This window comes from Ahaetulla prasina, chromosome 1 (genome assembly GCF_028640845.1).
Source record: "Ahaetulla prasina isolate Xishuangbanna chromosome 1, ASM2864084v1, whole genome shotgun sequence".
Classification (NCBI taxonomy): Eukaryota; Metazoa; Chordata; class Lepidosauria; order Squamata; family Colubridae; genus Ahaetulla; species Ahaetulla prasina.
The window spans coordinates 250,923,194-250,933,125 of NC_080539.1; positions in this window are offsets into that span (position 1 = coordinate 250,923,194).

A 9,932-nucleotide genomic window follows, 5' to 3' on the forward strand; every position below is an offset into this window, starting at 1 on the left:
GATTTGAAACCCACTACTGTACCTCCCGTGTTAAGTGACCTTAGCTGATGGCAGGAAAAGACAGTTGTATTTCAATCAGTTGCAAATGAGGTATGTCAAAGCTTAGAAAACTCACGGCTAATGTAGTGCAGTGCATTGGTACACTGTATCACCTGCTTTTCTTGGGTGAAGATCTGGTGTTGAACTGGGATGTAAAACATTTCCCATCCTATCTTGACATGTGATCCAGGAAGATATGGAGAATCTCTTCTCTGAAAATAGATATATAATCTTTCAGTTTGTTGTCTTGCTAGCGAAATTGCTCACTGCTATTATTGAATCCCTCCACCTAGAAAGAGGATCTCTCATCCAGTTCTCAACTGCAGTTTGATGCTTCAGGATGAAGAAATCTTTCTCTTTCTAGGTTGTTGTTTCATTTTGGATGATGTCGGAAGCATTTCAGCCTGTAATTTACCATCCTTACTTGAGTAACCCAATCCAACAAGCTTCACCTGAATAACCCATCTGAATACTGCCTCCTTTTTTTAATTGCCTTTAAAACTTAATTCTGCTGGACCAGGGATGAGCAATTCATTTTCCCAAGGGGCCACATGAGAAACTGGGACTCGGCCCAGGGGTGGTATTCACTTACCTTCGCTACTGGTTTGCAAATGTGAGCATGTGTGAGAGAACCTTCTGCACATACGCAGAGCATCAAAAACAGGACATGATGACATCCGGATGGGTGGGCGGAGCCTCCTGCCTCCGCCGCTATCGGTTCACCTGAACCAGATAGAACCGGCTGAATACCACCACTGACTGGACCGCCATAGACCTGGCCTCTGCTATGGCCTCACCCTTATCATGGCCCTGCCCTCTGCTACCATGAACCTACCCCCACTACCAATACTGCAGGCTCCACAGGGACAGCCAAAGGGCCAAATATGGACAAGCCCAGGTCTGCTCTAGAGCAGGGGTCTCCAACCTTGGTCCCTTTAAGACTTGTGGACTTCAATTCCCAGCTTTGCTGGCTGAGGGACTCTGGGAGTTGAAGTCCACAAGTCTTAAAGGGACCAAGGTTGGAGACCCCTGCTCTAGACTACCTGTGCAGAATCCATGGCTCCCAGGTGTTGCTAAATTGTAATTAAACCTCAATAAGAATGAGGAATTCTACGAGTAGTAATTCAGCTTTATATCTTATCTCATTTTGCCAAGATTCTTACGTTGACTTTAAAGCTATCTTTCAAAACAGCAAATTTGTCCAATCTCGGCCCAACCATTCTACTGATTATATCTAAGCGGTAAACAGCAAGGATTTCCTTTTATCTCAAAAGTATTTTTAAAAAATGTATTTCCTACTTGCTATGGGCAGTTTTAGGTACAGGTAATCCTCGACCATAATTGAGCCCAAACTTTCTGTTGCTAAGTGAGACTTTTGTTTTACCCCATTTTACAACCTTTCTTGCCACAGTTGTTAAGTGAGTCGCTGCAGTTGTTAGGTTAGTAACACAGCTGTTAGGTGAATCTGGCTTTCTGATTGACTTTGCTTGTCAGAAGGTCACAACAAGTAATCCAGCACACTGCCACTGTCATAAATATGATACATTGCCGAGTGGAGAATTTTGATCATGTGACCAAGGGGATACTGCAACTGTCATGTGAAAAATGGTCATAAGTCACCTTTTTTTCAGTGCCATTCTAATTTCATACACTCACTAAATCAGGGGTGTCAAACTCAAAGTATCACGTTGTCGTCATATGACGTAGCGTGACTTTCCCCCAATCTTTGCTAAAATGGGTGGGCGTGGCCAGTGCATGACTCATCCAGCCCTTGGGCTGCAGGTTTGACAGCCCTGCACTAAATGAACTATTGTAAGTTGAGGACTACGTATTTGGAGTTGTTGTTGCTGGTAATGGTGGGGATGAAGCAAGCAGAACAAATTATCAACACATCTGAGCACAAATTTCACCCTCTTTTCACTTGTGAAGAAAATTGTATGCAAGCAGATAAGGGGTGGATTTTGTGTTATGGCACCTACATACATCCAATTTTCTTTAATGTATTTTCTAAGTGAAAACCTAGCAAACAGTGATAAGATGCAAATATATATCACTTTCACACTCAGCTCTTGGGGTAGACCGTTCATCAGCTGACTCTACATATCTAGATAACAAAAATGACATTATGTGGCCAGAATATTCAAGGCACTGAGAAATCTCTGAGTGAATTATACCTTTTTCCTGGTGTACAAATTTCTTGATTTTGACTTCAGGACATTCGTAGAGTGCACCTAGGCAGAACTAGATTTTTTTCTTCCAAAGATTACCAACGTGAAACTAAGTGATAAGCTTATCAGTAGGAAAACACACTTATTACTTCACTAATGGGTGGCTTCTTTATTCTGAGATATTCCTCTTTGAGCAGCATGTTCATTGTGAGCTTTGGTATTTTATAAAAAATAAAATCCCAAAATGTGAAATAACTGCTAATGTTTTTTTTTTATTATAAAGAGCTAGGCAAAAAATAATAGTTATTTTCCTGAATGCAGAGATTGGTTTTATAGTTCTGCATACCAAGATTGTTAATCAGATGTTGTAGGGCTATAGTTAAACAATCCAATTCGATCCAAACTTGAAAAAGTAGATAATATGGTACGAAGGTAAAACCCAGGCTCTGCAGGTTGTTGGTAATTAACCTCTCTTGAATTTTAATTGTATCACGTGACTTTTTAAAAATATTTTTTCAAAACCTTGGTGGATTCAATCTACCTAGCCCCTGATGGTCTGATGGCTAGGTTACATAATATATTATCCAAGATCAGGTTTTGTGGTTGGCTAGTTCTCTTCAACCCATTTCAGCGTCTCTTGGAATTTTCCAGAATTGCTGCTTGATCTATCCTGATAAGCCCCCTCCCCCCAGAGCCAACAAATGACTCTGGGTAGCAAATAATCTTAAAAAACAATTCCAATCATCAACAATAGGAAGTCATCAACCAAAATTAGAACCAGACTTTCCATTGCTAACAAGGCAGTTGTTAGGTGAATCACACCAAATTTTACAACCTTTTTGCCACAGATGTTAAAAGCGTATCACTGCAGTTGTGACGTGAGAATCATGTGGTTGTTAAAGTGACTCCAGCTTTCCTCATTGACTGAGGTCACATTTATCCTCCTCTGTTGTTCCACAGTAACAAATATCCATTTAAACAGAAAATTTTCTGAAGTTTCCCAAAAGCCAGGATTAAAAAAATAATAATAATCAAAAGTTGCATCCATAGTGGAGGTATTCCATACAGTTGATGCTATCACCCAAAAGATTTGTCTTTTTGCCTTTCCTCATTTCACATGGGAACAGCAACTTGAGCACATCTCAAGTTTAGAACAAAATTAGAACAAAAGATTTCTTTTGATCTAATGAGAAAACAGAAACATTTTGAACAAGGCAGTTCCTAAGATATCCTGGTGCTACACCATATAGAGCTTTTAAAGTAATCAAGTGAGTGGCAAAAGCAGATCTGATGGTAATCAATCCCACAACTTAATTACTTCCTTTTGCTTTAAATCTTTTAATTAACTTCATTGGATTCCCAAATGCTGAGTTATTTCTCTGACACCGCCATGTTATCCATGCAGTAAAACACATGAACAATGTCTACTGGCCCTGGATAGAACGGAATAGATCACCTTAAGAGTTGTGGGATTTGCTTTGGTTTCTAATTGCCTATGATTAGAAAGGCAATTGGCCTCCTCTTCCAAGAGAGGTCAACAACCCATCCCAATGCCATTGAAGCAACATGGAGCTCAACTGTTCCTTCCCCATCAGCACTATGAAGCAGCCTATCTAAAAAGTGTGTGATATCTTCCATCTTTACACTAAGTAAACAAATTACCAAGTGGTAATTGGTACCAAATTACCACGTGATTTACATGATACCACAAACCCATTTGCCTGTGATTTCAATAATTAAATTATTCTCAACTAAAAACTCTCCATCAGCCAGAGATAGGTGTATCATCCAGCAGTTGGGATCCACTTGTGTTGACTTCTCCCTTAACCTTAAAGTTATGTCTTTAAGCTGCTTTTTCCCTAACATTTTCCCTAATTATCCTGGCAGATCTCATCTATTGTATATGTTTCTCTGCCTTTGTTTAAACATCTCCGGTTCAGCCACTGAGTTTCAAGGGAAATGGACTTGCTTCCTGAAAGCCAAAAATGCATTGTCCCCAGAACAAACCCATACCTTATGTCCAACAGTCAAATGATTGATATTAGACTCTGGATCCAATAAACTGGAAAGCTCACCCTCCCTTTCTAATTTTCTAGTTTTGTACAACTTACTGTTTTTTACTATTCTTTTTTAAGGAACCGTTGGACTAGAAGACTGATTCCTATGTTACACTTCTATATGTATCTTTTCTTTTATGTACGCTGAGAGCATATGCACCAAGACAAATTCCTTGTGTGTCCAATCACACTTGGCCAATAAAAAAATCTATTCTATTCTATTCTATAGAACTTGACGCACTGGCTTTATCACCCAGTAGCTAAACTCCTTTTGCTCATCAGTCTCTAGAAATGGACAGTCAGGGTTCTTTTCATCCTGCAATCCTCCCCTGTAGAATTCCTTCACAAACCTTCTCTTATGCTTGTTTGCTCCCCTGTTAGCTAGTTTTGTTCATATGCTCCCATCTGTTTCTCCTCTTTCCAAAAAGCGCTGACAGGGTCTGCATAAAGCTAATTGCAATTTTCTGGAAAGAGGGCAAAAAACAGTAGAGGGAAAGTATGTCTGCAAATCATTGTTTCCTCTAGACGGAGGGGTGTCAAACTGGCAGCCCACAGGCCGGATGCGTCACATTCAGGCCACGCCCACCCCAGTTCTGCGAAGGGAAAAACATCAGGAAACATTATGTGACACCGCAAGTTTGACACCTGTGTTTCAGAGAATATGTATATAAGATGCTTCCTACCCAAAACTTAACTGTCTTCAACCACTTCTGTGTATACAATTCACTGAATTATACTATCTCATGTAACATTCAGCAAACACCAGATCTTGTCCTTCCATTTGCTTGATATTTAATAACTAGGAGCTTTCCTAATGTAATATGTGGCTATGGTGATACTTAGTAGATGTATTTCTATATTTCCAATTCCTCTTGCCCCTACATATAAATAAATAGCATTTCTTCAGGTTATGTTCTGAATTATGGCTAATAGCAGGGGTGGAATGAGATAAGGGCATTAGAAAAAGGGAGAAGCCCAAAGAATTCCAAGTATTAATTAGTTCTTTCTCTTTTTAAGGACCCCACATTTTTCCTCATTATTTTGACAGTTCTTTGGTCAGGTCATTTTATTTTATATGATTTCACTAACAGGGAACCATTCATTCGTGGCTCATTTAATTGCATTTTGAAAAGAGGAAAGAGAAAGAAGTGGAATTCACATTTTTATTCCAATAACTTTTCCTCCTATAAATTATTGTGCCATATTTTCCCCTTATTCAACACAGCTGTTATAAATCACCCGTTTGCTCTGCTGCACATTCTTTTCTTCCCTTGATAGAAAAGTCCATTGAAAATGTACCAAATTTAGCCCCAAGCTGAATCCCTAATGAGATCAAAAGAGAAGTTCAGGACAATAAAACAGAGCTGGATTTTCAATCCATATATATGCACAGAAGCAGAAACGTGCATGCATATAGATCACACAAGTAGATAGACATATACATATAAAACAAACACTCAGCTCACGCACTGACATGCATATACAGACATTCTATCTTACTTCATTGGTCATACAGAGTTTATCTTACAAAATGAATCTCTAGTTTCGAGCGCAGAAGTATTTCAAGTTCCCTTCGGCAGAAATTGGTCTACTGTCTTAAGTCTAGGGAGCTGTTTGTTTATATCCTGCTTTTATTATTTTTATAAAAATCTCAAGGCAGTGAATACATATAGCAGGCTCTGCAACGTTTCATTATACATTTGCGGGTGCGCTACAAGCATTGCAATGCATGATTAAAACACTGGGGACAGAGTTTGCAGAGTTTTTACAGCTGCATTGAAGGAGAATTTACAAGGGGCAGAAAAAGCTTGCAAGTACTTTTTTAATCCAAACTTTGAATCCTTAAGTGACTTACCTTTCTGCACTCATAAATCTAACTCAATCCTCCTTTCAGCTTCTAAGGAAGAAGGAGACTTTGCACTCACCAATTTAGAGATTCCATTAAACCTTATTGGGCTTGCTGTCCTACTTTCTTATCTTAATTTGTTAACTACACAATGTTGCATTGTATGCTGTTAATTGGAGGCTTTCTTGCACTATGTGTCCTACATAATACACTGCACATTAAATAGAAGCACTTGGATTTGAAGTTTAATTAGACCCATTGAAATCAATAGAATGAAATTGGCATAAATCTTAAGACCTTGCATTTCATTCCCATCTCATTAAAAGGCATTATATTACTTGCTTTCTGGCTTTTATGTATCATCTTGGCACTTACTAAGCTTACACAAGCAATCTAAAGGATTTAGATAGTTAATATGAAATATATCCCATCAGGACGCATTTGATTGCTAGTGTCACCAAAAGACTGAAATCTGCCTTAGGCCTTTGCAGCTCTTAATAATAATTTACTCCGTTTGAAGCATAATGGGTTTATTTGCAATTTCTCCCAAAAAAACAAATTAGATTTTAATGGAAAAGAGAACAATATTATTTAATATAATTTATTGTTCTATCCAAGTGGAAATATTAGCTACAATTATATAGATAATTTTTCCCCTCTTTTTCTCTTTAATTTTTTTTTATCCAAAGGACGAATATCCTCAAGTAAATTTCCACTTAAAACAAACATGTTGATAAACTGATGCATAAAGGTTTTTTCCAATTGTCCTCCCTGTTTTGAATCCAATTTAGTTCAGTTAACAGAAGAGCCCCGAAAGAGTCCTTCCATCTATAGAAGGATATTGTTGGATCCAACAATTTATTTCAGTACACAAACACATTAATATAAGGTATAAGGATCCTTATTCTAAGTGGGAGGCGTGAAAGCAAAAATGCCACTATTTGAGTCATAGCATTTATCCAAGTCTCATTTTATTATTTGGCTTGGTTTCCATTGCCATTCTAGATGAGTTCTTGATGCATCTTTTTATAACTTTTCACTATTTTGTTAATGCAATAATAAATGCAACTTCAGTTTGTATTTCTAAGATGATTTTTCAACTTGGGACTAATATTTGTTGTGGTTCTTGTTTGACTTCACATCACCCCGTCATATTTCAACTTGGGATTAATATTTTTTGTTTTTGTTGTTTGACTTCACATCACCTCATCATGCCACTCACTTTCCCAGCATGACCATTGATGTGAACAAAGATTGTCCATTTCTAGCTTATGTCTTTGTCCTAAGAAATTCCATTGATTTGCCATTCTCAGTACAGCTAGTAGAAGAAAGTCATGATGGCCTAGTGATGAAGACTCTCGCCACCCACTTGGAAGATTGAGAGTTCATTCCTAATGGCAGATGTTTCTCTCCTAGGATGCAAAGAAACAAAATATCTGCTGTGAACTCCATGTGGTGTCAGGAAGGGTATCCAGCCAGTAAATGTTTATCTACATCCAGTTGCCCTGACTCTGCCCTGAATTAAGGGATTGCAAAAAAGGGAATATAGTTAGTAAAAATACTAGTTTAATAATCCTACAAATACTAGATTCTCTTTACATCATAGTTAATTGTAATGATAGTAAAGTTAGGATTGCTTACTCATACTTTTAGGTATTTTAATCTTGCTTTCTCCCAGTCAAACTAGCCTAACAATATATATATTTGTATAAAATAGCATCAAAAACCTAAATATCATAGTGAATTAAATAGGCAGTATGATTCATAATTCCAGCAATACAATAGCCAGGCAACAGTTTTAAAATCAGACTTGGGAAGAAATTCTTGAGTATAAAAATAATATGCTAAAATAAAATACTGAGATATACCAAGGAAGGAGCAGACTAAACGTATAATTTAAGAGACTCCCATAAAATCTCCCTCTGATTGATACCCATCCTTTGAAGAGAACAGTTTACAACATGCAGGAAATGTCAAGTAGGTAGGAACCGAGACATTTAGGCTTTTATATTTAAACATACTGAATTAATCTGGAAGTTTTTAGGGACCCAATGAAGTTTTGCTGGAGCTGGTGACACATGCTACCACTGGGAAATTCCCAACAAAATCAAGCTGGTCATCCTGCAATTTCCAAATTTCTTTCAATAATATCCCCATTTAGAGGACAATATTGTAGTCTTTAATGCTTATTCAGAAACAAGAGCTGTGATCCAAAATAGTTGGTCATACTCAAGACTATTGACGTCAATGGACTCAAGATGGATTATTGACGGAATAGTGGTCCAGATGTTAATTCAAATAGTTTCTGATTCAAGTTATTTCTCTCTATACTCTTTTGTTTTTGCCGATTTCTTGGTACTTTCTTTTTGCTGATGTTCTTTGACAATTGTTGCTAAATACTTTAAAGAGCTCTCATTGCAGGCTTGAACAAGTCATAATTTATTATAGGAAATCCAAGACAGACATTGTTTGGTCACCTTCTTTGACAGTTTAACTACAAAAATGACAGTTCACCAGGAAGCATCAAGAAACAATCAAACACAATATGTGTTTTGTTGACTCTGCTAATGCTGTGTGGGCTCAGAGTTGTGCAGAGTTGTGATTTCTGGAGAATGACATCTATGCTCCATTTTGTTTTTATTAACAAACTTAATGACATACCAGGGATAAAATTCAAAAGAGAAAAAGCTAAAAAAAAGAGAAATGTTCTAGAAAGTTAGTTACAATAGTCAGTAGAGGGTGCACACATACATGTCCATAGAAGACATTTTAAAATAATGAAGCTACCCAAAATCTCCTCCCATCAGTTCTTAAAGATGACATTTAAATTATCTAGTCTTAAATCTGGGCAGATTCATAAGAGGTGGATCCAAAGACCCTTTTGTCATCAATCAACTACTTTTATGCCGGAAAAATTAAATAAACATGTTTTCCATGTCTGAAAATTGGCTCTCACTAATGTTCACTAACCCCTTATATATTGAATAATTGTTTCATAAATATATATTGATGCAGAAAGTTGAGCAGAATGTTAATATTATTTAATGGAAGTGAAATGAAGAGATGCTCAGTGCAGTGAAGGTGTACATTTTACTATCAGTTAATTAACAGAACATGAGAAATCAATTGTTGTATTTGGCGTGTGAATCTAGACTGAGATGCAGGATGTACTGCATGGGAAGTCACCAGTTTCCCTTGAGACACCAGGCTTCATCAACATCTAACCATTTAGAGAAAATGAACTGTCACTTCCTGTTTAAATTCCATTACTTTTTTAGTTCCTTTCCCCAATTCTGTGACTTATCATCCAAATAAAATGGGAACATTTATTATAAACCAGCACAGGACCACAAGGGCTGAATAACTCCCGTCTTTTTTGTTCATTGTGAAGATAGTGTTGACACTGGGTGATTTCAAACTTTTGCTAAATGTATTTTTTTTATTAAATAATGTAGTAAAGCAGAAAACTAAATCAAAGAGGAAAACATCAACAACAACAAAAAGAACAAGTTGGAAAGTTGTTGTAATTTGTATATTAGCTGCTGGATCTTTTGAATTGTTCTAATTCTAAAAGGAAAAGAGAGCAAAGGTATATATTTTGGATCCGTGGGATGTGGTGGCTCAGTGGCTAAGATGCTGAGCTTGTCAGTTTGGCAGTTCAGTGGTTCAAATCCCTAGTGCTGCCGTGTAACGGGGTGAACTCCCTTTACTTGTCCCAGCTTCTGCCAACCTAGCAGTTTGAAAGCACGTAACAAATGCAAGTAGAAAAATAGGGACCACCTTTGGTGGGAAGGTAACAGCGTTCTGTGCGCCTTTGGCTTT